This window comes from Zea mays, chromosome 5, assembly GCF_902167145.1.
Source record: "Zea mays cultivar B73 chromosome 5, Zm-B73-REFERENCE-NAM-5.0, whole genome shotgun sequence".
Lineage (NCBI taxonomy): Eukaryota > Viridiplantae > Streptophyta > Magnoliopsida > Poales > Poaceae > Zea > Zea mays.
In genome coordinates, this window is record NC_050100.1 from 102,920,986 (window position 1) to 102,940,086 (window position 19,101).

The window sequence follows — 19,101 nt, forward strand, 5'->3', positions numbered from 1 at the left end:
TAAAGACGAAGGACAAGTCCACGAAAACGCTGCTGGCCGATTCTACCGATAGATCCTGCGCCGGCCTTCGCAGGTAAGAGACAACGCCGGCCTTCACAACCACCACGAGCGCAGCATCGGAAGCTTACCCCCACTACTTGTCACCTTTCAAACCGTCCAAATTGCGCTGGTGGTTACCGGGAATTGCCATGCCCCGACCCCATGTTTATTCAGGCCTTACAATGACCAGACGATGTTTCCTCTCTGTGTCTGGGCGACTGGCCTAATGCGAGTTTCGATCATGTAACATAAAGGTTAAAGCAAGAAAAAGCTAACTACTGTATTATGCAGTGCACTTTTAGATCTATGACTAATCTATACTACTCCTATTAAGACTACAACGAAGGCGTCCACACCTTCCATGCCCCCGTCGTGCCCCCGCCTCTCTCTTTCCCACACTCGCGACCCCTGCCGAGCCCCCGCCCTTGGATCTCGCCCACGCCCACGCAGTGGCACATCCCCCGCCCCTGCCTTGCGTCCCCAGCGCCGGAGGCATCGCCTGGGCGGTGCCTGCTCTGGCCCAGCCCGTGCTCCACGCCTCCCTAGGCGCCCTTCCGCTCCCGTCGCCGTTACGCTCTGTCGCCCGCACCCCGCTCCCCACGCAACAGCCGCCGTCCATGGTGCTCGCCGTCCATAGGGTGAAGCACTACATCTAGGAGATCCGTCTGGAGCGAGCACTGAAGGAGGAGGCGTCGTCCATGCGGGCCACGGCGAGGGAGTGGCCCAGGCTGTTGGCCCTCACAGAGCGGGAGAGGAAGTCGAACGACGCCGACACCGAGCCCCAGTACTACAGAGTGCGGCGCCGACCATGGGGCAAGTACACAGCAGAGATCCGCGACCCCTAGCGTCATGTGCGCATCTGACTCGTCGACTTTGATACCACCGAGGAGGCCGCACTCAGCCACCATCCAGCTAAGTGGGCCCCATGCCACCACCAACTTCGAGCTTGCAGACGACGTGTTGGTCCCCGTCCTCGACGAGGTCGTCGAGCGCCTCCCTCACCCGCCGGCCCCGGCATCCAAGAACGTGTCCTCTTCCGCCATGTTCTACGACTCCAGCGAGTAGTCCCACGCCGCGGCAGCGTTGTCGACCTCCGTGCTCCGCATGTTCCCGCCCTCCGCGGCCACCGACGCCACCTACACGAAGGGCGCCTCTCAGAAACTACCAACTCCGTGAGACATCCTTCCCTCCTTGCACTCGTTGTGCCTGAGCTCGATGGTGCCTCTGTGGTATGTTTTCTTGTAGATGCATCCAGAGACACTTCATTCCCTTCAGACCTATACAACAAAAGTGGATGAAAATCTGCTCGCGCTGAACAAGGAAAATCTGCTCGCGCTGAACAAGGAACCTTCACTACCTGCATTGTTTTGATACAGGGACTCAACATTGTACATATTAAAGTCTTCACGAGCACAACAAAACTGAAGGGAATACCACCCAAATCATGTAAGTGCTGAATCAAGTTTCAGCATAGTTCATTATAATATTTGTGCCAGGAAGCTGCTGGTCTAAGCTACTACTGCAGGTTCAGTTTGCTGAACTACAGGTGACCTTCTTCGGACTACTTGTGACTCTTCGATGTAGACACACTGAAATGAGCGCTTCACCGTTTCCAGTCGAGGTCGGATTCTGTGTCTGCGAAGCCGCTTGGGCTACTGGTCGCCTAGGTGCAGCAACATGGCGAGCTCTTCCTCTGACGGATTGTTCAGGTTCGCAATTTGCCTTGGAGCACCCTGGTCATCACGCACAGGGGACCTGCCACAAAGGTTGAGATGAACTGGCGCTCTTCCACATCGATCCCAGATGCCTCCTCCCCTTCAAAGGCCGAAATGTCGTGCCGACGCAGCTGCTCAATCTTGATCCCCAGAGGCTCGAAGATATCCTACACCTCTTCTAGGACGGGAGCTGTTGCTATCGACGACTCCCCAGCAGCAGAATTAGCTACAGCCACCAACGCGCGCCTTTGCTGCTGCACGACATTTTATCGAGGATAAATTATGTTAGTTATCTGTCATGGAACAAAAAGCAACAGAAGCGTACATCATAGTGGATTTTCCAGTATCTGAAAAGGGATGCAAAAACGAGTAAAACACATATATGACTGAAAGCAAGGAAAATGCCGAACCTTTGAGTGATTCGCTGGTTATGATAAGATCAAGTTCAAGACGATCCAGAAGGTGGCCAAGATCAACTCCACTGGTACAATTTTGAGGGCCATGGTCACACCTAAGCTTTAGCCTCCCACGGTTTGCTGTGGCACCCCACATTATCCCGATGGGACGCGGCTTCTCGCTGTCCTGGCTAGTTAGGATAATGAGGCTTCCACTATCACCTTCTAGATCAAATGTTTGGCGGTTCTCACTGACGACAAGGAGGTCAGTGAAGAAGCTTATTCCTTTCTGGTAATTGTACTCAAGGGCATAAGCCATCACAGTTCCAGTCGTGTGGCCAGAACTTCTGCCGATTTTGCATACTCGCCTCCCTATTAAGTGGACACTGCAGATCTATAACCTTAAAATTTAGACATATCCAGTAGAGTCAGTTACCAAAAGATATTTATGTAGGATCCCTTTCATAGAAGATTATATCCTGTAGATCAAGTAGAAATAATCAGGATGACTCGACACTAATGTGTCCCACATTGCAGATTCACATCCAGTCACTGATTAAGAAGCAACTTTAAACAAGCAAACTGTGTACTTAAAATTTCTATCTTTGCTAATGGTGAAACAAGCGAAATATCTGCTCCTTTAAAATTGAGAGAAGCTGTCACACCCGGTTTTAGAAGGCAAACCGAATGCGAACCATGTACGTGCCAGGATCAGTTATTCACGTACACAGCAGTTACATAACATGGACATCATCACACAGTGCTCAAAATAGTATTAAGAAGGGAAATAGTCGATTTGCATCATACGTCTGAGACGTCCATATAGTTCTTACAATAAATCAAAGTGCGGAAAAGAAACGTAGATAACCGCGGCCTTCACAGGCAGCCGACTGGGGGTTGCCGCTAACCCACACCTAGAACTCGTCGTAGTCTTGGAACTCCTGGAAGTCTCCTTCCACAGCTTCATCTTCGCCTGAGCAGTGGTTGCAATGCTGACAACCTGGGGATGGGGGGGGTTTGGTGTGTAGAGCAAGGGTGAGTACACATCAACATACTCAGCAAGCATCCTGTTTGGTTGTAGTGGACTAGCTATATGTGGGGATAAGTCAAGCAGTTGCTTTTAGTTGGTCAGATTATTACTTACTAGTAGAAAACCAAGTTTTAGCATTAACCCAAGTTATTAACCCGATGTACCCTTTCCAAACGGAAAGAATACCACTTACCAGCACCATAGTCATAACCGAAACCATCAATCTCATAACCACCTGTACCAAAGTATCTCTGATCAAGTACCACTAATCACTGGAGCTCCCTTGGCCGCTCATAACCGCGAGCACGGCTGATATATCAGTTTTCAAACACTCTGCAGAGGTTGTGCACTTTACCCACAAGCCGTGATTCCCTTTCTGCCCGGAGATCATGACTCTCCATTGATCACTACCAAGGTGACCCAGCAGGGCATCACTACGTAGCCTTTACAAAGATTCCCCGGGGCTGTAGCCACCCGTTAGGTTTTCTAAATGCACCGCACTCCTCCCCAAGGGGCGAACCCAAACTTGGCAGAGCGAGCCGCATACACCGAGCCCCATTGACGGCACGACGGCTAAGTGAACTACACCCCGGATCCTCTAATTATTCAGCTAAAGGCATCCCATTCCACCCTCATGGTTGCACTGTTTTCCCGGGCGGTCATCCATAGAACAGGTCCTTACGGAGAGGCACTCGAGAAACCGCTCAAGCCCCCTTGAAGACCACAAGTATAACATCATAATAAGAGAAGGGAAAACAATGTATCATAGATAATCTCATCATGTTCATTGATTATAGTTGAGCAATAGCATAAAGCTAAACAGTAATAATCCAACCCAAATAGGTGAACAAGGACATGGTTAACAAAAGCTAGTCAATCCTTAGGCATAAATGTGTAAAGCGGGAGGTGAATTAAATAATGAATAGGACAGAGATAGGTCAAGGGACACTTGCCTCCACCAAACGACTGCTGCTCAGGGGCTTCTCCTGTGAGTTCCTCGGGCTCTTCGACCGGATCGTTCTCTATGCGATTGCAAGCATACATACATCCATCCATTCAAATTGGGAAACAAACAGTACATCATACAAGGGAACAAATAAAGTGAATATGCATCAAGTATGACATTCGATATCGCATTCATTATGGTTAGAAAGAAACGGGAAAAGGTCTCGCGGGGGGGGGGGGGGGGGGGGGGGTTAAAGCTTATGCACTAATGATTAGTTACAATTGGTTCTAACAAAAGAATTTAGTTATATGCACTAATGGAAACCTAGTCATTTTTAGTTGACCAACATTGAACCGGATAAACAATTGATTATATGAATTAACTAGCATAACGAAATTCTAAATTAAGTTTCCTATTTCAATAACATGAACAATGATTAACCTACCTAAAATAAAATAAGTAACAGTAATGAAAGAAAATAAAATAAAAAAATAAAAAGGGGGGGGGGGGGGGGCGGTTGAACCGGCCAGGGGGCGGTTGAACCGGCCCGGGGTAGGGGCGGGGGCGGCCGAGCCGGCGGCGCGCAGGGGCGGCTGGGCAGGGGCGGGCGGGCGGTTAGGCCGGGGCCGGGGCGGCCGAGGCCGGGCGGTAACAGGGGCGGCCGAGCCAGGCGGGCATGGGGCGGCCGAGCCGGGCGGCCACAGGGGCGGCCGAGTGGCGGCTGGGCGCGTGGGCAGGGGCGGTTGGGCCGGGCGGCGGCCTGACCGGGGAGAGGGAGGGGAGGGGAGAGGGAGGGGAGGGGAGAGGGCTCACCGGGGATGGAGACGGGGCGGCCGAGCGGCGGGGCAGCCGAGCTGCAGGGGGTGGCCGAGCTGCAGGAGGCGGCGGCTAGGGCAGGGGGGCGGCGGCTGGGGTGGGGAAGAGAGAGAATGAGAGGGAGGGAGAGGGATTTTGGGGGAATTGGGGGAAAGGGAGGGGGCGGCTGGGCCAATGGGCCCAAAGGGGGCGCGCGGGGGGGGGGGGGGGGGGGCGGCTGGGCCGGCCAGGGGCGGCCCAGGGCGAGGGAGAGAGAAAAAAGAGGGGAGAGAGAAAGAAAAAGAAAAAGAAAGAAAAGGGAGAAAAGGGTTTTTCTCCTTTTCGAAATCCGATCTTCCTAGATGAATGCACTTACATTTCTAAGCAATCGAAGAATGCATGGTTCGGCATGGTGCATCAAACAACATAAAGTAATTTAGGGTTTTTCTTTACACGGGAAAATCCAAACCAAGCCCCGCTATAACTTTGGAAAAGGTCAAGGTTTAGCGAGGGAACGAGAAAAGAAAAGGGTAACGCCTGAATTTGGTGAGAGAAAAGAAGAAAAAAAATTCTACCCCCAAATTCAGGGCGTTACAAACCTATCCCCCTTAAAAGAATCTCGCCCTCGAGATTCAGGGTTGGCTAGCAAAGAGCTCAGGGTATTTAGCCATCAGATCGTCTTCACGCTCCCAGGTTGCTTCTTCCTCAGAGTGATGATTCCATTTGACTTTGCACATTCTGATGGTCTTCCTTCGGGTGACTCTGTCTGCAACCTCAAGGATTTGCACTGGTTTCTCAACGTAGGTCAAGTCCTCCTGGACTTCAAGACCTTCCACTGGCAACTGCTCTTCTGGCACACGCAAGCACTTCTTCAACTGAGACACATGAAAGACATCATGCACAACAGACAAATTCTCGGGCAAACTGAGCTGATAGGCCACTTCTCCACGTCTTGCAAGGATCTGATACGGACCAATGTAGCGGGGTGCTAGCTTGCCTTTCACTCCGAATCTTCTGACTCCTCTGATCGGTGACACTTTCAGATAGACAAAGTCTCCGACTTCAAAACTCAGCTCTCTTCTTCTTGTGTCTGCATAGCTTCGCTGCCTCGATTGCGCTATCTTCAGATTCTCTCGGACCATCTTGATGTTCTCTTCGGCTTCAAGCAAAATGTCTGGCCCAAACACTTGCTTTTCTCCGGGCTGATCCCATTGCAACGGAGTTCTGCAACTCCTTCCATAAAGCGCCTGAAATGGTGACATCTTCAAACTGGCCTGGTAGCTATTGTTATAGGAAAACTCTGCATAAGGCAATCGCTTGTCCCATCCGGACTGATCTTGCAACGCACAGGCTCTCAACATATCTTCAAGGATTTGATTGGTCCTTTCGGTCTGGCCATCTGTCTGCGGATGATAAGCTGAACTGAAATTCAGATGTGTGCCCAAGGCTTCATGCAACTGTTGCTAGAAATGAGAGGTGAACTGTGTTCCTCTGTCTGACACTATCTTCTTTGGCACACCATGAAGACAAACGATCCGAGACATATACAATTCTGCCAATACTGCATTGCTGTAGTTGGTCTTGACAGGTATGAAGTGGGCTGACTTGGTTAAGCGGTCCACTACTACCCAAATGGAATCGTAGCCGGCTCGAGTGCGAGGCAATCCGACTATGAAATCCATACCGATTTCATCCCATTTCCACTGAGGGATCTGCAACGGTTGCAACAATCCAGCAGGTCTCTGGTGCTCCGCCTTAATTCTTCGACAACTATCGCACATAGCCACATGCTCTGCGATTTCCCTCTTCATTCCGTACCACCAGAATTTCTTCTTCAGATCCTGATACATCTTTTCACTGCCAGGGTGAATCGAATAGGCTGTCTCATGAGCTTCCTTAAGAATCAACTCCCGAATAGACTGGACATTGGGAACACACAAGCGGTCTTTGAACCATATCACGCCTTCTGCATCTTCTCGAAAATCTTTGCCTTTGCCTTCTAGAATCAGTCTCCGGATCTCACTGATCTTCTCATCATTCTTCTGCGCTTCTTTGATTTCGCGCTCCAAGGTAGGTTCCAACTCGACTGTGACTCCTCGCGAATTATTCAGAAATCCGAGACTCAACCTGTCAAACTCCTTGGCCAACTCATAAGGCATCGGACGAGCGACCATCAGATTGACTTGACTCTTTCTGCTCAAAGCATCTGCCACTTTCTTCGGATCCACAGCCAATCCTTCTTTGTTGATTATGTGACCCAAGAACAGGACTTCATTGATCCAGAATTCACACTTGCTCAACTTTGCATACAACTGGTGCTCTCGCAATCTCTGCAATACCATCCTCAAATGATCTGCATGCTCTTCTTCGCTTTGAGAATAAACCAGAATGTCATCAATGAATACCACCACAAACTTATCAAGGTAATCCATGAATACACTGTTCATCAAGTTCATGAAGAATGCTGGCGCATTGGTCAAACCAAAAGACATCACTGTGAACTCATACAAACCATACTTGGAAATGAATGCCGTCTTCGGAATGTCCGAAGGTTGGATCCTGAGCTGATGATAACCTGACCTCAGATCAATCTTGGAGAACACACTGGCTCCTCTCAACTGGTCGAACAGATCTTCTATTCTGGGCAAGGGATACTTGTTCTTGATCGTGACCTCATTCAAAGCTCGATAATCGATACACATTCTTTTGGTGCCATCTTTCTTTTCCACGAACAAGACAGGGGCGGCCCAAGGCGAGGTGCTTGGCCGGATGTAACCTTTCTCTGACAACTCGTCAATCTGCTCCTTAAGTTCAACCAACTCTGGTCCAGATATTCTGTAAGCTCTCTTGAAGATAGGGGCGGTTCCAGGAAGAAGCTCTATAGCAAACTCAACTTTCCGCTCTGGTGGCATACCCGGTAGGTCCTTTGGAAACACATCTGGGAACTCGGACACAACCCTGATACTCTCAATTGGGTCTGCTTCACTGCTATCAACAGCTGTCTGATAACAACTTCCTTTCTTTGGCTCAGGCGGGACTAACTCGGTCACCACTTCCTCTCCTAGTGGGGACACCAACTTGATGGTCCTTTTATCACAACTGATAACTGCCTGATACTTATCTAGCCAATTCATCCCTAGGATGACATCTATTCCCTGAGTACCCATTACTATAAGGTTGGCGGGAAACGCTATCCCCCTTATTTCCACACTTATATTCAAACAAATGCTATCGGCTCGAATTCTACCACCGGCTGAGTCAATTTGAATGGGGGTTGACATGGTAGTAATTGGAAGATTATGTGCTTCTACCCATGATGCAGTAATGAAAGAATGCGTTGCTCCAGTATCAAATAACACTTCTGCAATATGGGAGTCGACTGGGAACATACCTACTATCATGCCGGGGGTCTCCTGAACTGCTTCAGCCTCCAAGTGGTTCAGCCTTCCATGATTATAGCGCGGCTGAGAGCGATTGCCTGCTCCAGGCTGAGGCACATTCTGCTTTGCTGGGGCATTGGGGCCTGACTGCTGCTGGGCTGCCTTCTTCGGACATTGCATCACCCAGTGGCCTTGCTCTCCACAGTGGAAACATGCTCTATTTCCAACCTGAGCTGGTGCTGCCTGATTGTTCTGCTGGTTTGCTGGGGCAGGAAGACGAGGTGCCTGCTGATTCTGCCTCTGAAACTGACCTCCTGACTGATTGCTCTGACGGTTCTGGTACTGGTGCTGAGGATACTGCCTTTGGAACTGCTGATGCTGCTGAGGTGGACGCTGGTTCTGCCTGAACTGCTGAGGTTGATTGCCTGAGAAACGAGGACGATTGCTGCTTCCAGGCTGGGGTCCACTGATCTTGCGCTTACGATCTTCCATCTCCTTACGCTTCCTCTCTGTCATGATTGCTCTGTCAATCAGGTGCTGGAATGTCGGGAAGGTGTGATTCATCAGTTGGTATTGCAGAGGGTCAACCAAGCCTCTCAGGAAACGGTACTGTCGCTTGGCGTCGGTGTTGACATCTTCAGGAGCATAGCGAGACAACTGCAGAAATCTGTCCCGGTATTCACTGACAGACGATGACCCTTGCTTGAGGGCCAGGAACTCCTCCTTATTCACTGTCATCAGACCTGCAGGAACATGGTACTGACGAAAGCTTCCTCTGAACTCTTCCCAGGTGATGGCGTCAAGGTGGGCATGGGTGGCGAGGTAGGACTCCCACCATGACTGGGCCGCTCCTCTCAACAGACGGGGGCCATACAGAACTTTCTCCCTGTCATCGCACTGAGCGGTATGCAACTCCCGCTCCACAGTGCGCAGCCAGTCTTCAGCATCCATGGGGTCAGAAGAGTGAGCAAACGTTGGTGGATGACCTCTCATGAATTCAGCACGCTTGTCTCTGGGCATCTGAGGCATCTGAGGCTGAGGTGGGGCCTGCTGCTGTTGCTGCTGCTGCTGCTGAATGGCGGCCAAAGTCTGACCGATGGCTTGAACTGCCTGAGTCTGCATCAGAAACATCTGCTCGATGGACATCGGGGGCGGGGGCGGCAGGTGCTACTGCTGGGGCACTTCCTCCTGTTGAGCGGCTCGCTCCTGCTGAGCACGTCTTCCTCCTCTGCGCATGTTCTCTGACATCTGCAGAATGCAACCACACATCAGAACTGATCTGGCAAATCTTGCAGCATAAGAAAAGAGTATAGAATTCTTCAACAGCACTGAACAGATGGGCATCTTCACTGATCTCCAACACAGACCACACAGCTTCTCAGATAAGGAGGAAATTGGAATAAAAGGTTTTCCCAACTATATAACTAACTCCATTAACATAATAGGTAAACCAAAATGCAGGGGATACCCACACTCTGGTGACAGTCATTACAAAGATCCAAACCAAACATAGTTCATCAGGACAAACATAGATGCACAGGATATAGCAAACTACCCTGTCTAACTAAGACTAACTAAGAGCGAGACTAACGCTAAGACTGTAGCTTCTATGTATATATTTCGTATTAATTACAAGATCCAACTCTAACGATCTATGGTTCTAGAGTTATCTTGGTCTTGCAGTCGAGATTGCCATAAGACTGGTGTCCACGCTGAGGTGAGCGGTACGGGTGCTGAGTCCCGACGGGAGCGGGGGAACCACCGTCCAGGTGACGACGTTCCGCGCGCTCAGCCCGCAGCAGGGCGATCTCAGCACGAGCCCTACTCAGCTCGTCTAATGCATGGTCCAGCTCCGTGTTTAGCACGGCGGCTAGGTTGACTGTGCTGCTCAACCTAGGATTGCCCTCACCAACAGGTGAGACAATCACGCCTCCTGTGCTGCCAGATGGACGGCGGGGGTAATACTTCAGGTCAAGACCGTCAGCTGCCCCACCGAAAACCGAGCAGTAGTGCGAAAGCGCACGCCGTGCAGCATCTTGCATGGCTGCCTCAGCTGAGTCCCGCTCAGAGATAGAATAGTGCTCTGAGCAGGCCTCCGCACCCTGGAGACTGTTCTCCGGGCAGCGCACCAAACAGGTTGCCTCCCAGCGGTCCGGGTAAACCCCGCGACTGTGCTGGTAGACCACACAGCGATACTCGACGGACCAAGTATGTCGGTTAAATGCCCGACGTAGCAGGGTGTCGAGCGCATCGTGGAAGTGACACCCGCGAGCAGCGTCGCGAGTGATGGGTCGAGCAACCCATCCTTCCGGCTCAGGGTTAGCAGAGAAGTCGGTGTCGTGGCTCGAGCTGTCGTCGCCATCTCTGTCGTCTGGGTCTCCTCCAGCAGCCACTCCAGAAGCTGGGGCGCCCAGTGGTGGTGCAGGGGGACGCCTCCAGAGGAAGCACAGGGGAGCAGCTCCTCACAGACTCTATCTCCTGGTGGAGCGAGAAGGAAGAGCTCTGCTGCTCCTGTCGTCGACGTTCCTGCTCCTCATGCAGGCGGTGGTGCAGTCTCTCCAAGTGGCTGGACTGTCCGGCCACGGGACGGCGAAGCGGACGCTCAGCAAGGCGGGAGGGTAAGAAGGGGATGACTGACTTTCGTGCAGTGTGTCTAAGTCGAGCCATCTACAAAAGACATCGCAAGCAAAAGGGTGAGAACAGAATTAATATGACCAGCAAATAATGAATCATAAGTAAATGAAGGATTAGAATAAAACATGATTTTCAGCAAGGTATAATATATAGTAGAACATAGGTTTGGTCGGTATGACCAACTTTTGAAGGGATATCAAAGTCAAGGCAGGGACAGAGGTCTATAGTCCTTAGAACGACCATTCTACTCTAGGTTAGCGGTCCTACAGTCAGCATGGCTTTGATACCACTTATGTCACACCCGGTTTTAGAAGGCAAACCGAATGTGAACCATGTACGTGCCAGGATCAGTTATTCACGTACACAGCAGTTACATAACATGGACATCATCACACAGTGCTCAAAATAGTATTAAGAAGGGAAATAGTTGATTTACATCATACGTCTGAGACGTCCATATAGTTCTTACAATAAATCAAAGTGCGGAAAAGAAACGTAGATAACCGCGGCCTTCACAGGCAGCCGACTGGGGGTTGCCGCTAACCCACACCTAGAACTCGTCGTAGTCTTGGAACTCCTGGAAGTCTCCTTCCACAGCTTCATCTTCGCCTGAGCAGTGGTTGCAATGCTGACAACCTGGGGATGGGGGGGGTTTGGTGTGTAGAGCAAGGGTGAGTACACATCAACATACTCAGCAAGCATCCTGTTTGGCTGTAGTGGACTAGCTGTATGTGGGGATAAGTCAAGCAGTTGCTTTTAGTTGGTCAGATTATTACTTACTAGTAGAAAGCCAAGTTTTAGCATTAACCCAAGTTATTAACCCGATGTACCCTTTCCAAACGGAAAGAATACCACTTACCAGCACCATAGTCATAACCGAAACCATCAATCTCATAACCACCTGTACCAAAGTATCTCCGATCAAGTACCACTAATCACTGGAGCTCCCTTGGCCGCTCATAACCGCGAGCACGGCTGATATATCAGTTTTCAAACACTCTGCAGAGGTTGTGCACTTTACCCACAAGCCGTGATTCCCTTTCTGCCCGGAGATCATGACTCTCCATTGATCACTACCAAGGTGACCCAGCAGGGCATCACTACGTAGCCTTTACAAAGATTCCCCGGGGCTGTAGCCACCCGTTAGGTTTCCTAAATGCACCGCACTCCTCCCCAAGGGGCGAACCCAAACTTGGCAGAGCGAGCCGCATACACCGAGCCCCATTGACGGCACGACGGCTAAGTGAACTACACCCTGGATCCTCTAATTATTCAGCTAAGGGCATCCCATTCCACCCTCATGGTTGCACTGTTTTCCCGGGCGGTCATCCATAGAACAGGTCCTTACGGAGAGGCACTCGAGAAACCGCTCGAGCCCCCTTGAAGACCACAAGTATAACATCATAATAAGAGAAGGGAAAACAACGTATCATAGATAATCTCATCATGTTCATTGATTATAGTTGAGCAATAGCATAAAGCTAAACAGTAATAATCCAACCCAAATAGGTGAACAAGGACATGGTTAACAAAAGCTAGTCAATCCTTAGGCATAAATGTGTAAAGCGGGAGGTGAATTAAATAATGAATAGGACAGAGATAGGTCAAGGGACACTTGCCTCCACCAAACGACTGCTGCTCAGGGGCTTCTCCTGCGAGTTCCTCGGGCTCTTCGACCGGATCGTTCTCTATGCGATTGCAAGCATACATACATCCATCCATTCAAATTGGGAAACAAACAGTACATCATACAAGGGAACAAATAAAGTGAATATGCATCAAGTATGACATTCGATATCGCATTCATTATGGTTAGAAAGAAACGGGAAAAGGTCTCGCGGGGGGGGGGGGGGGGTTAAAGCTTATGCACTAATGATTAGTTACAATTGGTTCTAACAAAAGAATTTAGTTATATGCACTAATGGAAACCTAGTCATTTTTAGTTGACCAACATTGAACCGGATAAACAATTGATTATATGAATTAACTAGCATAACGAAATTCTAAATTAAGTTTCCTATTTCAATAACATGAACAATGATTAACCTACCTAAAATAAAATAAGTAACAGTAATGAAAGAAAATAAAATAAAAAAAATAAAAGGGGGGCGGTTGAACCGGCCAGGGGGCGGCCGAGCCGGCGGCGCGCAGGGGCGGCTGGGCAGGGGCGGGCGGGCGGTTGGGCCGGGGCCGAGGCGGCCGAGGCCGGGCGGCCACAGGGGCGGCCGAGCCGGGCGGCCACGGGGGCAGCCGAGCCGGGCGGCCACAGGGGCGGCCGAGCGGCGGCTGGGCGCGCGGGCAGGGGCGGTTGGGCCGGGCGGCGGCCTGACCGGGGAGAGGGAGGGGAGGGGAGAGGGAAGGGAGAGGGGAGGGCTCACCGGGGACGGAGACGGGGCGGCCGAGCTGCAGGGGGCGGCCGAGTTGCAGGGGGCGGCGGCTAGGGCAGGGGGCGGCGGCTGGGGTGGGGAAGAGAGAGAATGAGAGGGAGGGAGAGGGATTTTGGGGGAATTGGGGGAAAGGGAGGGGGCGGCTGGGCCAATGGGCCCAAAGGGGGCGCGCGCGCGGGGGGGGGGGGGGGGGGCGGCTGGGCCTGCCAGGGGCGGCCCACGGCGCGGGAGAGAGAAAAAAGAGGGGAGAGAGAAAGAAAAAGAAAAAGAAAGAAAGGGAGAAAAGGGTTTTTCTCCTTTTCGAAATCCGATCTTCCTAGATGAATGCACTTACATTTCTAAGCAATCGAAGAATGCATGGTTCGGCATGGTGCATCAAAAAACATAAAGTAATTTAGGGTTTTTCTTTACACGGGAAAATCCAAACCAAGTCTCGCTATAACTTTGGAAAAGGTCAAGGTTTAGCGAGGGAACGAGAAAAGAAAAGGGTATCGCCTGAATTTGGTGAGAGAAAAGAAGAAAAAAAATTCTACCCCCAAATTCAGGGCGTTACAGAAACGTTGACAGTCTGCATTGTGCTCAAATTCCCCCCTTCAATTGCAGAACACAACGTTGAAAAACACTTGCAGTACAAAATAAAAAGAGCCTGAAGCGTTGACAGTCTGCATTGTGCATAAATTCCCCCCTTCAATTGCAGAACGAACAACGCTTAAAAAAATTACAAAAAATAAAAAGAGCATGTACTTAAGTTCTTGCCTCTTTATTAATCAAGGATGCAACGGTATGATCCTATAAAACAGAATATGTTCAAGTAAGGTCGTGCTGTGAGGCTCTAGAGCTGAACATTTAAGCCGGCTTCTGCTCAATCGAGCAACCAAGGTGGAATTAATCGGTGGGAGTGTCCAGCAAATCGTGTACTGGGTCGGCCCATTCTGGTATCCCGATTTGTGGGCTTCAGGCCGAGCCCATCAAGATGGTTGTAGTTCACACTTCAGAGTTCAATCCTTGGCCCATGTGCAATGCTGAATGTTGGCACCAACGTTCCAGTTGATCCTGACAGGAAGGTTGGCCTGCAGTTCGCGTCTCTGCCGATCTGATGCTATTCGCCTATTCCTCGGGAAATCAAGATACAAGCTCCAAATAAATTGGGTAATGATTACTAGCAAGCACACACTTGACACTAGACGCCTATTCCTCGGGAAATCAAGATACAAGCTCCAAATAAATTGGGTAATGATTACTAGCAAGCACACACTTGACACTAGACGCACCTCGTAGTCACATGCAGAAAATTATGTTTCTCCGCAACTCAGTTTTACAGAACTGGAACCTCTCGTTTACACCTAAGTTGCCATGTCATATTGTAACGTTTCGTGCATTCGTTCTAAAATCGCTACTACTTATTAAGACTGTAAGAGTAGTCTGCCATCATTCCATGTTCTGTCATTTCGTGTTCTGTCTTTCTCATTTCCCCCTCCCCGTAAAACCCATTCTCATTCTCATTTCCACGTACAGCCCACATCTACCTAAAAATTAAAAAACACAAATGACCCCAAGGAGATTTAAACCCGCAACCTCTTCTTAGGCAAATGTGAGCAGTAGCTACCGCTACACCACATGTGTGTTTATGTCTATGACAGGAAAATATCTACTAAATCTCTTCCAAGCCTACCATACTACCCTTGCACAATGCGTAGTAGTAGATAAGTATCACCGAGATTCTTGAATTATATTTTTGGATGGAAGAAGTAGTATTTAAAGAAGAGTCTTGCATGCAATTTCTTTTGTTTGAACAATATTTTCAACTTAAATTCCTTTTTTTGCATGCGTGACATTTATTCTCCATAATATTTTTTCCATGGATATGACTTATGAGCCAATTTTATAAACCAACGCCAAGGATGAATCCATGTTTTTTGCTTGGAAACCCCGAACAAACACCACTAGCAGGAGGCGCTCACGTTAGCGTTGCTCATCGACGATGAGAAGAAGCTTGACAACTGCCAGTTCGACCTCTAGAAGCATTCCTACGTGGCCGCATGAGCCGCTATGTATGATAAGCTCCGACGCAGCCGCCGCTTGGACTCGGTCCAGAGCAGCTGTACCGCGTTGTCCATCGTCAAGCATAGGGACCTCATGGTCGTTGCCAACGTCGGCGACTCTCGGGTTGTCCTGGGCACCGCATCCAACGACGACGCCATCACGTCATCCAGCTTATCGTCCATTTGAAGCCCAATCTGCCATGTAAGTCGCTATTGACCGGTCATAAATTCTTGTGCGCTCGGACGACGGTCGTTGCTGACGTTGTGTGAGTGTCCTCGAACATGATGTATATAGAGGAGTAGTGCACCGTGTATGCAACGACCAGGTGTACTATCTTGCTGATGAGCCCGAGGTGCACTTCGTCTGGCAGCCCAACCAAGAGTCATCGGTACTCGATATGTCGCGAACGTTCGACGACTACTATCATAGACTGTGGCATCATCTCGGTGCCGGAGGTGACGCACAGGAGGACCGGTAGCAATGATCAGTTCGTCATACTCCCCACCGTCGGGGTAGCTTTTTGTGCTGGTCTGCCTTTAATTCTCTTCGCAAACACACATAATTGCTTTTTTGTTTGAGCAAGCGCGTATGGTAGTACGTGCCTGATGACTGACGATGTACGAGAGAACTTCTTCCGGCAGGCGTGGGGCGTGCTCTCCAATGATGAGACCATGGAAATCGTGACATATATCGAAGTCGGTATGATACTGATGGTTGCAATGTAGTGGTGAAACAATTAGATTAAAACAACAAAATTTATGTATGACCAGGATCACCAATGGATTATGAAATATTTTCTCATAATAGTATAACACACATTTTGTATATAAGTTACCGTGATATTATATATCTCCGTTGCAACGCACGGGCACTTACCTAGTAATCTAAATATATTAGTACATCCTAGTAATAAGCGGTTAATCTGTTTTAGCCAATAGTTGTTAGAGCATCTCCAATAGACCCTCTTATTTTTACTCCATATTTGACTATTTATTTAACTCTCCATAAAAGTTAAACTCTATATATATCATCTCATTCCAATAGACTCTCTAACAGTTAAGTTAGAGCATTTCCAAGTGACTAGTTAAATGGCTCGTCAAGCCAAATTTTGTCTACTCCACAACAAAATAGCTCTGTAACAGATTAGCTATTTGACTCGCCTAGCTATCTGACTCTCCAAATTGGCTCTCTCACTAGTCAAATTTGGCTAGCTACCTGACTAGCAAAACTAGATAGATTGTCTGTGTTGGCACCGATCCGGGCGTCAATCACTACGATGAGAACCGACGGTGGTGCTCTCTGCGGAGGCGCGGATGGTTCGCGGCTAGGGGCCGGACGGTCCGCGACCTGGCACAGGGGCTAGGTTCCTGTCTGATGAGCCGGATAGTCCGTGCCTGGTGGTCGGACGGTCCGCGCGTGCGCAGGGGCGGCAGAGTTCACCGACGGCACCTAGATCTCGCTCCTGGGAGAGACCCCGTCGGAGAGGAGAGATCCTAGGCTTTGTCTTGGGATCGGCATGCCATCCAAGACGCCTCTAATCGACGTAGTGCTGGAGAGAGATGAAGACTTAAAGAGAGAGATCTAATTTACTATCTACTCCTAGGGCAAAATATAAAGAACTAGATGTATATTGATTGATTGATCGATTGTTGGTGTCCCCAATCGGTCGTAGCCCCTCATATATATAAAGGGGGAGGTCTGAAGCCGTTACAAGCTGGCTCTAGAGTTAATTCTGCAGATTTAGCTAACAAATCCCGCAAGAAACTCGGAACCCTAACTAGTTCTGCGCACGCGCGGACCGTCCGCCCGATCATTTTGGTGCTCAACAGTCTGTTGGAGTGAAATGCTACATATGCAGTGATGAGGACATCACTTCTATACATACAATGAATGAACCGATAACATGATCTCGTGCACGACAGCTAAATCTCCAGGTACGTTCTACCCTAGTCAATTGTGTTTCAGAGTTTACGCTTGGGGGCATGGATGTTTTGATGATTAGGTACCTTGGAGAGGACCAGCAAGGACTTAGGTGTTGAGGAGGAGTAGCAAGGGCGGCCACAACAGCAAGGAGATCAAGTCCGACTCGGCTGCGACTCCATCTCGGGTTGCAGGACCAGTCTGCACTAAAATGGACACCCATGATGCATCCGGACTCCGATTGCGACGGACTTGATATGGTGGGAAAGATACGGAGATTATCTAACCAACCCAACTGGTTCCATCTTAAAATTCATTTGGAGTCAACGGGAATCGTCGAAACAATTTAGCGTTCAGATTCTGTTTTGGTGCTGCGACACCGTCTGTTGGGCCGTTGGGCCGTGTATCGCGTCGAAGCCCATTAGGGGCGAGTCCAGGGGTCACACATGCCCTAATACTCTGTTTATTCAGCAGTCGCCGCCACATTAGGGTTTGGGTTTTGCTTAGATTAATTCTGTCATTGAACAGTATCGCCGTCATCGGTTTGTGAGACCCCATCCCGTAATCAATACAATTTTGGTTGCGTTTCTTTCCTGTTCTTGCTTGTGTTCTTGATTGCGCTTGCAGGGATAAGCCTTCGTGGCGAGGTCATTCGTGTGTCACAGGTGATAACCAACAGAGCCGTGGTGTAGTGATTGCGAGAAATCGTTCGCTCGAAGCCTTGGATCATCAACGTTGAGATCTCCACTCAATCAAGTTATCGTATCTCACGGAAGATTGGGCCGCGTCTTCTATCAATTGGTATCAGATTTCCAGGTTGCCCGTAAGGTATAATCCTACCTTTAGATTAGTTTTGTTTTGTCCCATAGTCCACAAAAGCCAAAAAAATAATAATTACGATCAGTTTGTTGTGACCTAAAACCATCGCTTTAGCCTTTGCACAATTCAGTTTTAGAGTCCGCAGTTCTGAGTTTGTGTTCTAGGTTGAGTTTGGCTGCTGGTTTAGATTTGTTTTAGTTCAGTTTGATTGTGTCCATCCACTTCCATCCTACAAAACCGACCATATCTACAAAATAGATCCTATCTCTAAAACCAACCCTATCCACAAGACAGATCCTATCTCTAAAACCGACCCTATCCACAAAACAGATCCTGTATCTAAACCGACCATATCCACAAAACAAATCTTATCTGTAAAACTGACCCTATCCACAAAATAGATCCTATCTATACAACCTACCATATCCACAAAATAGATCCTATCTCTAAAACCGACCCTATCAAAAAAACCGAACCCCCACCCTTCCAACACCTCGCCAGAAACCCTGATTCGGAGTCCAAACTTAAAACGGACATAACTTTCGCCTCGGAACTCGAATCAGGCCCATTTTTTCAAATCGCACAGAATTAAATTTTGCATCCGATTCTTTCCGGCTTTGCAGGATTCGCTGTTTTTAAAATTCCAAAATTTGGCTTGGAAATAGGACTTCTCATTTTGCAAACATTTATTCCGATTTTAGGGCAAACTTGCAGAAATTTCAGAGGACTCGTCATTGCACAAAAAATCTGAAACTTGGTGTGTTATCTTCTTATGTGCTGCTGCAAAATAGAAAAATATAAAAAAAAATATTTGAAAAAAAATCGCAAAAAAAGAAGGGTAGCACATAACCAGAAACGCCAGTGTTCTGTGCACCTCTGTGATTATTTTGCCCCAAGCCTGTTTTCTTGCTGCACTCATATACTTGTACATCCTTTCTTGTGCCTTAGTCCAACTGTTCTATTATATTTGTTAGGCCAGCAACTAGGACGAGTATTTG

General features: G+C 49.0%; 1 pseudogene; it reads right to left on the reverse strand.

Moving 5' to 3' along the window:
• Positions 1–1,744: 1,744 nt before the first annotated feature.
• Positions 1,745–16,037, reverse strand: LOC118471952 (protein NARROW LEAF 1-like; annotated as a pseudogene).
• Between the last annotated feature and the right edge of the window lie 3,064 nt (positions 16,038–19,101).